General features: G+C 36.4%; 1 non-coding gene and 2 pseudogenes across 1 annotated transcript; all 3 read right to left on the bottom strand.

The window, feature by feature from the left end:
- Positions 1 to 11,392: 11,392 nt before the first annotated feature.
- Positions 11,393 to 11,557, bottom strand: LOC129435136 (U1 spliceosomal RNA). The gene has a single exon (XR_008641135.2). It is a non-coding gene; the product is annotated as a U1 spliceosomal RNA (small nuclear RNA).
- Positions 11,558 to 12,572: 1,015 nt separating this feature from the next.
- Positions 12,573 to 12,749, bottom strand: LOC129435121 (U2 spliceosomal RNA; annotated as a pseudogene).
- Positions 12,750 to 14,141: 1,392 nt separating this feature from the next.
- On the bottom strand, positions 14,142 to 14,237 carry LOC141363432 (U2 spliceosomal RNA; annotated as a pseudogene).
- Positions 14,238 to 15,440: the final 1,203 nt, after the last annotated feature.

The raw sequence follows: 15,440 nt of genomic DNA, 5'->3' as shown, positions 1-15,440 counted from the left end.
TCTAGGATGCATTATTTTAAAACAGTCTTTTAGGTTAAAATCTTTAATTATATTCTGTAATAAAACTGATGTTTTATCTACCCTAAAATCATCCCCTGCCCCTTTCCTGTCTTTTTTACTTAAAACACAATTAAAATCACCCGCAAAAATTAAAGGCACTCTTCCTAAAAGGTGGGATTGCAAGTCTTTTAAAAGCTCATACCTTTCATTCTTTTCTGTAAAACCATAGACATTAAGAATGTTAAAATCCCTCTCTAAAAAAGTCAGGTTTGCTAAAAGGGCCCGCCCTTCTTTCACCACGGTGCTGCCCTTCACCAAGATGTTTGGGTTATTTATCAGAATGGCCACACCGTCATTTTTATTAAAATTGGACCCACTCCATACAGATGGCCCACTAGTCCACAGTTCCTCCCATTTTCTGTACGAATTGCTAAAAGGTAATGAACACTCTTGTAATATAAAAACATCTGACTTGAGGGATTTTAAAAAGGATAAAACATTCTGTGCTCTTATAGTGGCTCTCACACTCCTTACATTGATGGTTGAAATGATGAGAGCCATGAGCAGGAAGGTAAAAAGGCATGATGCTTTAAAAGACATTTTTAAAAATCTAAAAAACTATAAAGTGGGGTTACAAAAAAATCAAAAACAAAACTTAGTTAGAATCAATAAAATTTTCAATCTCTTGTGAAACAGATTCTTCCTTTACTCCAATAGGTGAGGACTCAGGGGTTTCAATCTGTTTCTCCCTAGGGCAACTATAAGCTGCTCTAGGGGTAGATGATTTCAGCTCAATTGTTAAGAAGGAAATTTCATTTGGTGAGTTTGTTGGAAAAAGCCTGTTTAGATCTCCCGAGGATGAAGAATCTAAATCAGGTTCAAACCTTTCTCTAATGTCAAGTTCCTCTACAACGGGGGATTGGGTACCCCTTTTCCTTTTTAACTGAGCACTGGGCAACCTATCAGGGGACTGTTCCCCTCCTTGTTCATGTATTTCAATTTGGGTTTCACTTTCACTTTCATTTTCATTTTCCTTTTCATTGTTTAATACATTACCATCTTGCTGTTCCTGGTTGGCTTCTGGGCTGGCTGGGCGGAGCCCTACCACCTCACCACCTTCTCCACCAATAGCAGAGTTTGGCGGGAAATTTGAAATTTCTGGCTCCGCCCCCTCATTAACTGTCTCCTTTTCAACCGTTTTGTTTGCTTTCAGCTTGTTGGCAAACGACATGGGGCAATCTCTGTAAAGGTGGTTAAAATCCCCACAGAGATTGCACTTTCTGCCATTTGGACACTCTTCAAAAGAGTGCCCAATTTCTCTACATTTTCTACAAAATGTCTTCTGGCAAGCTTCTACCAGGTGTCCAAGTTCACCACACTTGCGGCAGAGCTTGGGCATAACCTGGTAGTGTATGTAGCCTCTGTTTTCTCCAAGAACTATCATTGATGGCAAATGTTTTAGGCCCTGGTAGCCCTGGGGGTCTTCCCATTGTTTAATGGGGACCCTCCATGAGCAATTCCAGATCCCATCCTCATCCACCACCTTCATAGCTTGGCCCTTAACAGTGCAGTATCTCCCCAACCATACACAAATATCCTCTCCACTAACGGTTTCATTAAACATCCTGACAACAACAACTTTCTGTGTGTTATCAGTCAGTTTATCCACCTTAAAAATGGAGAACTGGGTTTTAACATTTTCAAAACGTTGCCAGAAGACATTCAACAAAGCTGCATTTCTAAAACTAACATCAAAACCTTTGTTAAAAGGCAGGGTCAGAATACAGTTTAGCTCATCAGGACTAAAACCAAGCACTTTCTGAACTAACTTACGTGAAAAATCCAACCTAGACATTTCCACTGTTTTCCCATTTTGCTCTAAAAAATTAAATCGGACGCTGTGGTGCCTCCGCACGCCAGCACGAGCAGCTGACATGGCAGAGGCACCGACAGCCTAATAAAAACACAATAAAACCAACAAACAATAAAAGAAAGCACTTACCTTAAAACAGTAAAAACCCAGAGACCAGCTCTTCTTAAGCAATCTGGAATTAAAACCTGAAAAGTTAATAAACAAATAGAAAAAAAGCACAAATATACCTCCTAGCAGATACGGGGTTAATGCTATTGAAAAGCACAAACCAAAAACCTGCAAGAGGCGATCGCAGCACCGCCCTGTGGCCAGACACGGGATCTTAGCCAAAAGGCCGAGAAGCGATACCGCAATAGACGCAGCCAAAGGGGAGCCGGCAAAGGCGCTGGCTTTCGGGGTGGAGGCTAGCGGGCATTTAACTCTAATATGAAGTAGTATGTAATATGAAGGGTAGAGTGAAAAAAAAGTGTTAAAGTGTTTTAAACATCCAAATCTGTTCGTTTACTTTGTATTTTTTTCCTGTTTTCGAGTAAAAAAGAATTCTTAAATCGAGATGCATTTTCTTAAGCAAAGTGGCTTAGATTTTAAGTCTTGTTTACTGAAATAAATTCTAAAATGTAATAGGTTAAGGCCTAAATCAAGTAAAAATATATGCCAGTGGTTTAAGGGAAATAAACCTAAATTGAGTTTATTATTGCATTAAGTTGGAACAGAAATTAAGTTTATTTTTCTTACCCCACCGGCAGATATTTTTACTTGTTTTAAATATAAACCTGTTGCTTTTTAGAATTTATTTCAATTATTACAACACATAATATCTTAAGCCACTTTGCTTAACAAGTAAATGCATCTCGATTTAAGAATGGTCAGATATTTACTAGAAAACAAGACAAAAACTTCCAAACATGAATTTACAGACGGCTGGAAATTTTAAACAAAATAACTAGACATACCTATTCGGGTCTGCTCCCGTTTGCTGTGATGAAGGGGGTCTTAGTCCAAAGCACATTTTGAGGAATACTTACACATTTTACTTCTTATTTCTTTAGAATGAATTATTATTTATTTTCAATTACAAAGTATGCGATCTGATTTTCTATTTATTTATTTATTTAGCTTGTTGCACATTTGATTTGTTGCCGCATCATTCCGTGTTAATGTATTTCAATGTATTTGTTTATAAGCAAAAAGTGCGTTATTATAATTCATTATATAGCTGCGAAATATATAAAAGTATTCCCAGCAAACACAAAACGTTTTTATAACGTTTTTGTATTTGCTGGGTTGGCATCACTTTCTTTAGCTCACGCAAAATTCTATCAAAAAACAGCATATCATTTTCTACTAAATAACTGCATACACTGTGGATTAAAAATGTCCGGAATGCGAACCTGGTAAAACCCAGGTAAAAAAAGCAAATAAAAAATAAACCATTTTGATTTAGCAAAAGTTTACAAATAAATGCACTCCCTGTACACAACAAGCACGTCTCGTTACCATTCATATTTTGCGTGATTTAAGTTTCGTCGCATACATTTTGGAATAAAATAAGGCTTTTAATGTATGCAGACTTCATTCTCCATTAAGGGCTTATCAATCATAATGAACGCTGTTAACTATTCTCATTGAATGGTCTAAATCCAATGCTGGTAAAGAAATCAAATGTCCATTTAAACACAACAAGCAAACAGCTATGCTTCCAGGTCTGTCGACGTTGCTGTGGTTTTTCGACAGCTGTAATATGAAGGGTAGAGTGAAAAAAGTGTTTAACTGTTTTAAACATCCAAATCTGTTCGTTTACTTGCTACTTTTTTCCTGTTTTCGAGTAAAAAAATCATTCTTAAATCGAGATGCATTTTCTTGTTAAGCAAAGTGGCTTAGATTTTAAGTCTTGTTTACTGAAATAAATTCTAAAATGTAATAGGTTAAGGCCTAAATCAAGTAAAAATATATGCCAGTGGGTTAAGGGAAATAAACCTAAATTGAGTTTATTATTGAATTAAGTTGAAACTGAAATTAAGTTTATTTTTCTTACCCCGCCGGCAGATATTTTTACTTGTTTTAAATATAAACCTGTTGATTTTTGTAATTTATTTCAATTATTACAATACATAACATCTTAAGCCACTTTGCGTAACAAGTAAATGCATCTCGATTTAAGAATTGTCAGATATTTACTAGAAAACAAGACAATAACAGCAAGACAGACCTTAATTTACTTTTTTCTTCCAAACATGAATTTACAGACGGCTGGAAATTTTAAATAAAACAACTAGACATACCTATTCGGGTCTGCTCCCGTTTGCTGTGATGAACGGGGTCTTGGTCCAAAGCACATTTTGAGGAATACTTACACATTTTACTTCTTATTTCTTTAGAATTAATTATTATTTATTTTCAATTACAAAGTATGCGATCTGATTTTCTAATCGCGGTGTGTTTTATTCCTCGTTTGCTTGCATGGATTTGCTTTATTTATTTTGCTTGTTGCATTTAAATGCACATTTGATTTGTTGCCGCATTATCCTGTGTTAATGTATTTCAACGTGCTTATAAACAAAAAGTGCGTTATTATAACCAATTATATAGCTGTGAAATATATAAAAGTATTCCCAAAAACCCAGGTAAAAAAGTAAAATAAAAAATAAACCATTTTGATTTAGCAAAAGTTTACAAATAAATGCACTCCCTGTACACAACAAGCACGTCTGGTTACCATTCATGTTTTGCATGATTTAAGTCTCGTCGCATACATGTTTGCGTAAGGATTTGATATTTATTTTTTGTGGAAGTTTATTAAACTAAAAGGCTTTGTATTTTTGCTCCGTGAGCCGCTTGGACGCTGTTTAAATAGTCATCGGGAGTTAACTGTATTTTGCTGTCCTGCAGTTTTTTTCTTTCTTTACGTGTGTATATAAGTGTATGTACCATTTATATAACTATTTCCACATGTAATATCTGAGCGGTGGTTTTTGAGACTTAAACAGAAGGCGAGAGTATGTTTGTGTGTTTTGGTTTATTTTTGGTTCGTCACTGCTTTTAAGAACTATGCACTGATTTGCTGTGTGGTTTGTCCCTTCTGTTAAAAAGTGGATTTAATCTAGTCTCTCCAATTGTGGGTAAATAACCGGTGGGCCGTAAATTTTATCTTTTAAATATTTTTAAGCACTTTCTGTAAAAAATAAATTTGTACTATTTTTGGAGAGTCACGTCTCTGTCTTTAATCCCATCCGAACCAGCAGGGTCCTTTTCATATTTTTGTAACTTTTTTGTTTGTTTATTTTTTCTCTTGGGTTCAATCTATTTTCCTGTGTGAATAAATAACCCAGGTGACCTAGTCGGTTCCTTTTCATACCTTTAACCAAAGGTTACACATGCAAGCAAACGAGGAATAACACATACGATTAGATCATCACGTCACATACTTTGGAATTAATAAGAAACAATTATTCAGTCTAAAGAAATGAGAAGTAAAACGTGTATGTACTTCTTCAAATGGGCACACTTTGGACAACGACCCCCGTCATTACAGTAAAATGTTTTCCCTACTTCCGGTCAAAGCCGCCATTTTGTGAAATGGGCATATAGGCGACGCTGGAGCATGCCGCCATTGTCTCTGTTCAACAAAACAATTGTGTTTATATATAGATCTATTCGATTTTTTTTTTTCGATTTCAATCACCGAATACAAGGTACAACACGATGCCATCTGGCCCTTCTCTCTGGTTTATGTTTGTAAGGAAAATAGAGGGCGAAATTCCATTTCAGTCAAACATTCCTTCGTGCCACGCTGCTTTTTTTCTTTGAACGAAAAAAACCCCGTGTGCTCCGCCTATACAATTCGTTTTCCTGTTTATGATTATTTTATGCTTAAAACAAGCAAATAAATCTGCCTAAAGGGTAAGAAAAAAAAGTCGTGAACTTTTCCCATAAATACTATTTCAAGAAAAACTGTCCTACCCCACTGGCCGATTTTTTGCTTGTTTAAATTCACTTCGATTGCATATATAAAAATATTGTCTACAAACTAGATCACCGGGCAGATGTTTATCTTTTTAGTATCCACCGAAGACACATGCGAACATGCATATGGGCCAAACTTTTCCACAATACAAATTCGTTGTGTGCACGCGCCATTGTCTTTGTTCAACGCGACAGCGTGCTCCGCCTAAATAATTTGACCCATTTTAACATGGGTTTGTTTCTCGTTGTTGTTTTTTCTTTGAAAACAATCTATATAGCGCTCTCCACAATCGTTTTGGTGTTAGCTTTACGTGGAATAGTAACACACAAAAGTACTGAGCGAACGAGAAACATATTATAGAACGCGCAACATCATATAGATCACGGATTGGAAACCAAACTGGCAACCACGCACAAAAGAAGCAAACTCTGGTTTTAAACTCACCTTATTTGTGCCCGGAAAGCGCCCGAGTCGATGAACGGAGTGGACGGAGCAAGCCTCGCTTCCATTTCCGAAGGTCAAAAATCCATTTAAACTTGTAGTCCCCGGTGTCCACTTGTTCTTGTCCAAAAAGCCGAGAAGCGATACCGCAATGGGAGCCGGAGAAGGCGCTGGCTGTCGGGATGGAGGTTAACGGGTCAGAGGTCTGGCACTGAAGGTCTGGGTCCATTCCTCACCGTGTGCATTTCACTCTATACGTGTAAAAAACATACAAATACATAAAATACATACAGAAACAGTTATCACTTACACAAAAAGAACATGAAGGTAAAGCTTCAGTTAATTTGCTTGCTGATTGCTTTTTGCATGCACATAAAAAACTGAACAAAACTGATATACTAAACAGAATAGGCCCTAAAATTGAGGAACACCAGTTGTATAGCTATTTTTTAAATATGAAATAAGACAATAAATTACAGATAACATTTGAATGCCTGCAGCTTGTTCATGTCCACTCCACAAAAAAAAAACAGTGTGACCCTTCTATTTGGTTTCAAGTTTGAAAGTTTCGAACCTATGCAACACTCTTAAGACAAATGCTCCTAAAAAGTACCAAATAAGGGTTCCTCAGCATGTAACCACAGCAGAACCCGTTTTTTGGTACTATATGGAAACTTTTTATAAGGTTCTATAAAGAATCTTGCCTTGAAAAGTGCTCGCCTCAATGGTGCTATAAAAAAACATTAATTTATCAGCTGTCAGGAGTGACATTTTTGTTACTTATCCACTTTTTAATGTATAACACTTGATAAAGATTATTTATTGTCAATTCTTCACATGTTTCAAGCATACAAAGCAATCGAAATACAAGGTGCATCAGCATTCAGTTAATATGCCACCTGGAGCTGGAATCAGCTTTCAGAAGAGATCAGATGTGTTTCAACGGTAGACACTTTTAAATCTAGATGAAAAACACGACGGTTTAACTTTGCATTTACTGAATGATTTAAAACAGTACGAATGAAACAGTATAAAAGAATACAACAGTATGAACCTGTAGCTGGAATCAGCTTTCGGATGAGATCAGATGTGTTTCAACAGTAGGCACTTTTAAACCTAGATTAAAAACACATCGGTTTAACTTTGCATTTACTGAATGATTTACAACAGTACGAATAAAACAGTATAAAAGAATACAACAGTATGATCGTTTTAACTTTGCATTTACTGAATGAGTTTTAAACAGTACGAATAAAACAGTATAGAAGAATGCAACAGTATGAACCTGTAGCTGGAATCAGCTTTCGGATGAGATCAGATGTGTTTCAACAGTAGGCACTTTTAAACCTAGATTAAAAACACATCAGTTTAACTTTGCATTTACTGAATGATTTAAAACAGTACGAATGAAACAGTATAAAAGAATACAACAGTATGAACCTGTAGCTGGAATCAGCTTTCAAATGAGATCAGATGTGTTTCAACAGTGGGCACTTTTAAACCTAGATTAAAGACACATCGATTTAACTTTGCATTTACTGAAGAATATAAAACAGTACGAATAAAACAGTATAAAAGAATACAACAGTATGATCGGTTTAACTTTGCATTTACTGAATGATTTAAAACAGTACGAATAAAACAGTATAAAAGAATACAACAGTATGAACCTGTAGCTGGAATCAGCTTTCAGATGAGATCAGATGTGTTTCAACAGTAGGCACTTTTAAATCTAGATTTAAAGACACATCGGTTTAACTTTGCATTTACTGAAGAATTTGAAACAGTACGAATGAAACAGTATAAAAGAATACAACAGTATAAACCTGTAGCTGGAATCAGCTTTCAGATGAGATCAGATGTGTTTCAACAGTAGGCACTTTTAAATCTAGATTAAAGACACAACGGTTTAACTTTGCATTTACTGAATAAACAGTACGAATAAAACATTATAAAAGAATACAACAGTATGATCGGTTTAACTTTGCATTTACTGAATGATTTAAAACAGTACGAATGAAACAGTATAAAAGAATACAACAGTATGAACCTGTAGCTGGAATCAGCTTTCAAATGAGATCAGATGTGTTTCAACAGTGGGCACTTTTAAACCTAGATTAAAGACACATCGGTTTAACTTTGCATTTACTGAAGAATATAAAACAGTACGAATAAAAGAGTATAAAAGAATACAACAGTATGATCGGTTTAACTTTGCATTTACTGAATGATTTAAAACAGAACGAATAAAACAGTATAAAAGAATACAACAGTATGAACCTGTAGCTGGAATCAGCTTTCAAATGAGATCAGATGTGTTTCAACAGAAGACACTTTTTGATCTAGATTAAAAACACATCGGTTTAACTTTGCATTTACTGAATGATTTAAAACGGTACGAATATAACAGTATAAAAGAATACAACAGTATGAACCTGTAGCTGGAATCAGCTTTTAAATGAGATCAGATGTGTTTCAACAGTGGGCACTTTTAAACCTAGATTAAAAACACATCGGTTTAACTTTGCATTTACTGAATGATTTAAAACAGTACGAATGAAACAGTATAAAAGAATACAACAGTATGAACCTGTAGCTGGAATCCGCTTTCAAATGAGATCAGATGTGTTTCAACAGTGGGCACTTTTAAACCTAGATTAAAGACACATCGATTTAACTTTGCATTTACTGAAGAATATAAAACAGTACGAATAAAACAGTATAAAAGAATACAACAGTATGATTGGTTTAACTTTGCATTTACTGAATGATTTAAAACAGTACGAATAAAACAGTATAAAAGAATACAACAGTATGAACCTGTAGCTGGAATCAGCTTTCAGATGAGATCAGATGTGTTTCAACAGTAGGCACTTTTAAATCTAGATTAAAGACACAACGGTTTAACTTTGCATTTACTGAATAAACAGTACGAATAAAACATTATAAAAGAATACAACAGTATGATCGGTTTAACTTTGCATTTACTGAATGATTTAAAACAGTACGAATGAAACAGTATAAAAGAATACAACAGTATGAACCTGTAGCTGGAATCAGCTTTCAAATGAGATCAGATGTGTTTCAACAGTGGGCACTTTTAAACCTAGATTAAAGACACATCGGTTTAACTTTGCATTTACTGAAGAATATAAAACAGTACGAATAAAAGAGTATAAAAGAATACAACAGTATGATCGGTTTAACTTTGCATTTACTGAATGATTTAAAACAGAACGAATAAAACAGTATAAAAGAATACAACAGTATGAACCTGTAGCTGGAATCAGCTTTCAAATGAGATCAGATGTGTTTCAACAGAAGACACTTTTTGATCTAGATTAAAAACACATCGGTTTAACTTTGCATTTACTGAATGATTTAAAACGGTACGAATATAACAGTATAAAAGAATGCAACAGTATGAACCTGTAGCTGGAATCAGCTTTTAAATGAGATCAGATGTGTTTCAACAGTGGGCACTTTTAAACCTAGATTAAAAACACATCGGTTTAACTTTGCATTTACTGAATGATTTAAAACAGTACGAATAAAACAGTATAAAAGAATACAACAGTATGATCGGTTTAACTTTGCATTTACTGAATGATTAAAACAGTACGAATAAAACAGTTTAAAAGAATACAACAGTATGATCGGTTTAACTTTAGATTTACTGAATGATCTTACATTTAGATGTGCCCCAAGAACACAGACACACCGGCTCCAAAATGTTGAAACAGTACATTTCTGTTATTTTAATGTGGCAAATGTGTCAGCTTTAAAAGAATCATACCTTACCTTTTAAACAGGATGCGCACTGCATTAAATACCTTTACTTCAAAATGCTTTAAAAGTAAATGGTGATTATTTTACTTGTTTGCCTGTTTTTGACTACCATAGAATCCTGTCACCTGGATTCCAACCTATCATTTTCAGGCTTGTAAAGCAAATAATGAAATACATTATCATTGACTTCCATAGTAGGAAAAAAAATATTTTGGAAGTATCGTGATAAATGATGAAGAAAATATTTTGAAAAATGATGGTTAGCACACAGTCGATGGTACCTATTAAATTTCATCATATTTTTTTATTCCTACTATGGAAGTCAATGGTCACTATCTGCTGTGGGTTTACCATCATTCCTCAAAATATCTTATTTTGTGTTAATCAGAAAAAACGAACGCATACTGGTTTAAAACAACACGAGGATGAGTAAATGATGACAGAATTATCATTATTATAAATTGAAATATTTTCTTACTGCAAGTCATTTAGGTAATCAAGAAAATACTTTACCCGTTGTCTTTGCAAGTTAAACAAATACAGCTTTGCTTCCAGGTCTGTCGACGTTGCTGTGGTTTTTCGACAGCTGTAGTATGAAGGGTAGCGAATGAATGAATACATTGCACAAAAAATCCTTTTTAACTATGCAAATATCTAAAAAGTCTTAAAATAAGATGCATTATTTTGATGAGCAAAAGGACATAAGAAAATAAGCCTAGCCTTTCGGGAGAAAAAACATAAAATTTAAGTGAATTTGGGCTTAAAACAAGCAAATAAATCTGCCAAAGGGGTTAGAAACAAATCTAGATTTAAACACCTAATTCAAGAAAAATTGTCTTAGCCCATTGGCAGATTTGTTGGCTTGTTTTAATGTACATTCATGTACAATATTTCGTTTTGTCTTGTATTTCTAAGCATTTTGTACTGCCCAACGTTGTCTAGGTTGTTTAACGGTTGTCATTTTCTTTTAAAAGCTTTATAATTTATTAGTTTGGATGATTGCCATTGCTGAGAACCGCTTACATTGTAAGTAAAAGAATCATCTAAGCATTATTTTGTTGAATGTCTCTTAGACATGTAGCTGTTTGATTGTGGTTCTATTTAATGGCCAGTCTATACTTGGGGAACGGTCAAACGTCTATTAGATTTTCACTGACAGGCCAAATTAAGCCTTGTTTTAGCCTAGACACATATTCGCGGTCTATTAGAAGTTATGTAGTCGTTTAATAGCCGCTTTTTGATGACCAATGCGTTCTTGTGCCGTGGTTAGGCGTCTCTTGGATTTTCCGTAAAAAGACAAACGAATCTATTTTTAACACAAAGGCCAGGGGAGAGCGCGAACGCAGTCCCCCACTATCAGAAATTTTGCAGTCGAGATTCCCACATTTGGGGAATTCGCAAAGGGTCAGCACAACCGGAGTGCAATGGCTGAGCCTCGCCCTGGGTGAACCACCTTCATGATCATGGTATCTCCCCTGCCAGGTAAGTATGAGCAACAGCCTTTGAGGCCAGACGGCCGCATCTTCCTGTGACCGATCACATCGACGGCGCCCCCGAAGGCCGTCCGACTACCATTTCATTACTGTGTGTGACCAGGTGGAAAGGCGCACGAAGCCAGGTCTGAAACCAAATATTCTTCGAGATCTACCCATTTTCCGTTTCCAGCCCGGTTAAACCGTGCAGAGAGAAAAACGTGAAACAATTTAAATCAAATGGATTTAAATAGCGCATTTCAATATATCGTTTCGTTATTACAAAGTAACTTTACGTGGAATAGAAACAAAGAAATGTACAGAGCAATCGAGAAACAACGAAAGCATAGCAATTTTAGAACGTGGATAAATAAAAACACAAGGGCTCAATGACTTACCCGTTGTCGTTGTGAGTTAAACAAATACAGCTATGCTTCCAGATCTGCCGACGTTGCTGTGGTTCTTCGACAGCTGTAGTACAGTGAAAAAAAAGTTTTCAGGTGTTTTGAACATCCCAATCTGTCTCGTTCGCTTTTTCAGCTGTGTCGATGATGTTTAAGTCGGATGAATAAATGATGACAGAGTTATCATTATAAATTAAAATATTTTCTTACTGCAAGTCATTTAGGTAATCAAGAAAATACTTTACCCGTTGTCTTAAACAAATACAGCTATGCTTCCAGGCGTGTCGACGTTGCTGTGGTTTTTCGACCGCTGTAAGGGTAGTGGAAAAAAAGTTTTCAGGTGTTTTTAACATCCCAAACTGTCTCGTACGATTTTCTTGCGCCTTCAGCTGTGTCGAGGCTGTTTAATTCGTCCTGGTATCACCTCCGCAAACTGTAAGGAAAATAATTAAATACATTACAAAAACATTTCGTTATCAGCGTGTTCATTTCCATGCAAGCTTTTCGTTAAACCAATAATGCCAACGAATACACAGCACTTTTAAAACACACGAATTAAAAAACACTCTGTCATTCACGCACAAAAGAAACAAATTCTGTTTTTTACCTAACTTATTTGTCCCCGAGAAGGGGAGCGCACCGTTCATGGAAACACTGCAATACCACGTCGATGCATGGAGTGGAAGGAGCAAGCTCCGCTTCCATTTCCGAAGGTCAAAAATCCATTTAACGTATAGTCCCCGGGTAGGAGACGTATCAGACATTAAACTGATAAGAACAGATTTTTCTTTCGAAAATTTTTTTATTGTCATCACATCTTTTTTCCAAAAACAAACATGGCTTTAAAGAAACACTCACATTCACAGTCACAGTCATTAATTTCAATAAAATATCTTTAAAACGTCAGACAATACATAACATTTAAGACTTTTTTAAAGAGATAGGACTATTAAAATCTTTTCTGGGTGTTAAAAGGGTAAAAAGCCAATGAGTTTAAGAATAAAACAATGCATGAAGTTTTAAACAATTATAAAACAACAACCTAAATCAATTTAAAAAGTCCTTTATTGTCCAGGGCCGGGGTGAGCCCTTACCAACGTGGCCATCACCCCACTCTACAGAACAAACTTTTTTATTTTTATTTTTTCCCTGGTGCCCAGCGGAGATCCCCACCCTCCGGCCCGCTGGCCCGCTGTTCCCGTAGCCGGTGGTGGTCTGGGTGCATCTACGGGCAGCCCGGCACGGTGGCAAGCGGGGACCTCCCTGTGTGACCCCGGCCCCTTCGTCCGAATGATTATGTCCGGTGCCCCTGCAACACCGTTCTGACCATCCGCTCGCGTGCGTGGAGGGGCACCGTAACACGTTTCCCCACCAGCAGGTTCCTGGTGGTCCAGATGGTGTCCTTAATGGCATTTAGGGTGAGCCAGAGCGAGGTGAACTCTTGTGCTGACAACACCCTCAGGCCCAGACCCACCCCCAGGACTGCGAGCTTGTAGTCCATCTGGACCCCACCTGCTGGCAGGCACGGGAAAAACAGGGGACCGGTTCTGGCCCACAGGTCCCTCGCATTACCGCACTCCCAGAGCAGATGTCGAACAGTCTCTGGTAGATTACACCCAGTCTGTGGACAGACTGGGTTCTTGGCCATACCCCGGGAGTGCATTACCGCCCTGACTGGGAGGATCTCATGGGCCACCAACCACGCCAAATCTTTGTGTCTGTTCTGAAGAGCGGGGTGGGCAGCGTTCCTCCATACTTGTTTGGCCTCCTCTAAAGTGAGGCCTGGAACTGGGCTCACTGACTCCCGGTCCTGTACAAGAGAGACAAGAGATTTGTGATTTGTTAAAATATTTACATCTTGAGTCTCTAAAATATATTTCTTTAAAAATGTCTTGATAAAACTGTACTGTTGGGGCAAATTAAAAGATACTGGAGTTTTTAAATCAACTGGTAAAACTTTTAAAAATCTCAGGTAGGACCCCATCCAATATCTGACCATAGCTGTCGTCTTGTTCTCGTTGGATGGGGTCACTGCATAACTAATGTGCAGTGCAGTAAATCGGCTTGTTAAAAACAGTTGTGGGTCTGGGAGGCCTATCCCACCATTTTCTGGTCTTTTCTTTACGACCTCTCTCTTTAGACGTTCCCATTTGGACCCCCACAGGAAATAAAACACGGCCCTCTCCACGTCTGTAAAAAATTGTTTAGGAGGACTAAAAACAGAACATACAAGTAAAAGCAATGGTAAAGAACAGATACTACACTTGATCTTAGCCAAAAGGCCGAGAAGCGATACCGCAATAGACGCAGCCAAAGGGGAGCCGGCGAAGGCGCTGGCTTTCGGGGTGGAGGCTAGCGGGCATTTAACTCTAATATGAAGTAGTATGTAATATGAAGGGTAGAGTGAAAAAAAAGTGTTAAAGTGTTTTAAACATCCACATCTGTTCGTTTACTTTGTATTTTTTTCCTGTTTTCGAGTAAAAAAGAATTCTTAAATCGAGATGCATTTTCTTAAGCAAAGTGGCTTAGATTTTAAGTCTTGTTTACTGAAATAAATTCTAAAATGTAATAGGTTAAGGCCTAAATCAAGTAAAAATATATGCCAGTGGTTTAAGGGAAATAAACCTAAATTGAGTTTATTATTGCATTAAGTTGGAACAGAAATTAAGTTTATTTTTCTTACCCCACCGGCAGATATTTTTACTTGTTTTAAATATAAACCTGTTGCTTTTTAGAATTTATTTCAATTATTACAACACATAATATCTTAAGCCACTTTGCTTAACAAGTAAATGCATCTCGATTTAAGAATGGTCAGATATTTACTAGAAAACAAGACAAAAACTTCCAAACATGAATTTACAGACGGCTGGAAATTTTAAACAAAATAACTAGACATACCTATTCCGGTCTGCTCCCGTTTGCTGTGATGAAGGGGGTCTTAGTCCAAAGCACATTTTGAGGAATACTTACACATTTTACTTCTTATTTCTTTAGAATGAATTATTATTTATTTTCAATTACAAAGTATGCGATCTGATTTTCTATTTATTTATTTATTTAGCTTGTTGCACATTTGATTTGTTGCCGCATCATTCCGTGTTAATGTATTTCAATGTATTTGTTTATAAGCAAAAAGTGCGTTATTATAATTCATTATATAGCTGCGAAATATATAAAAGTATTCCCAGCAAACACAAAACGTTTTTATAACGTTTTTGTATTTGCTGGGTTGGCATCACTTTCTTTAGCTCACGCAAAATTCTATCAAAAAACAGCATATCATTTTCTACTAAATAACTGCATACACTGTGGATTAAAAATGTCCGGAATGCGAACCTGGTAAAACCCAGGTAAAAAAAGCAAATAAAAAATAAACCATTTTGATTTAGCAAAAGTTTACAAATAAATGCACTCCCTGTACACAACAAGCACGTCTCGTTACCATTCATATTTTGCGTGATTTAAGTTTCGTCGCATACATTTTGAAATAAAAT

The sequence above is a fragment of the Misgurnus anguillicaudatus genome, unplaced genomic scaffold, assembly GCF_027580225.2.
Source record: "Misgurnus anguillicaudatus unplaced genomic scaffold, ASM2758022v2 HiC_scaffold_34, whole genome shotgun sequence".
Lineage (NCBI taxonomy): Eukaryota > Metazoa > Chordata > Actinopteri > Cypriniformes > Cobitidae > Misgurnus > Misgurnus anguillicaudatus.
This window is presented reverse-complemented; position numbering and strand designations above follow the sequence as displayed.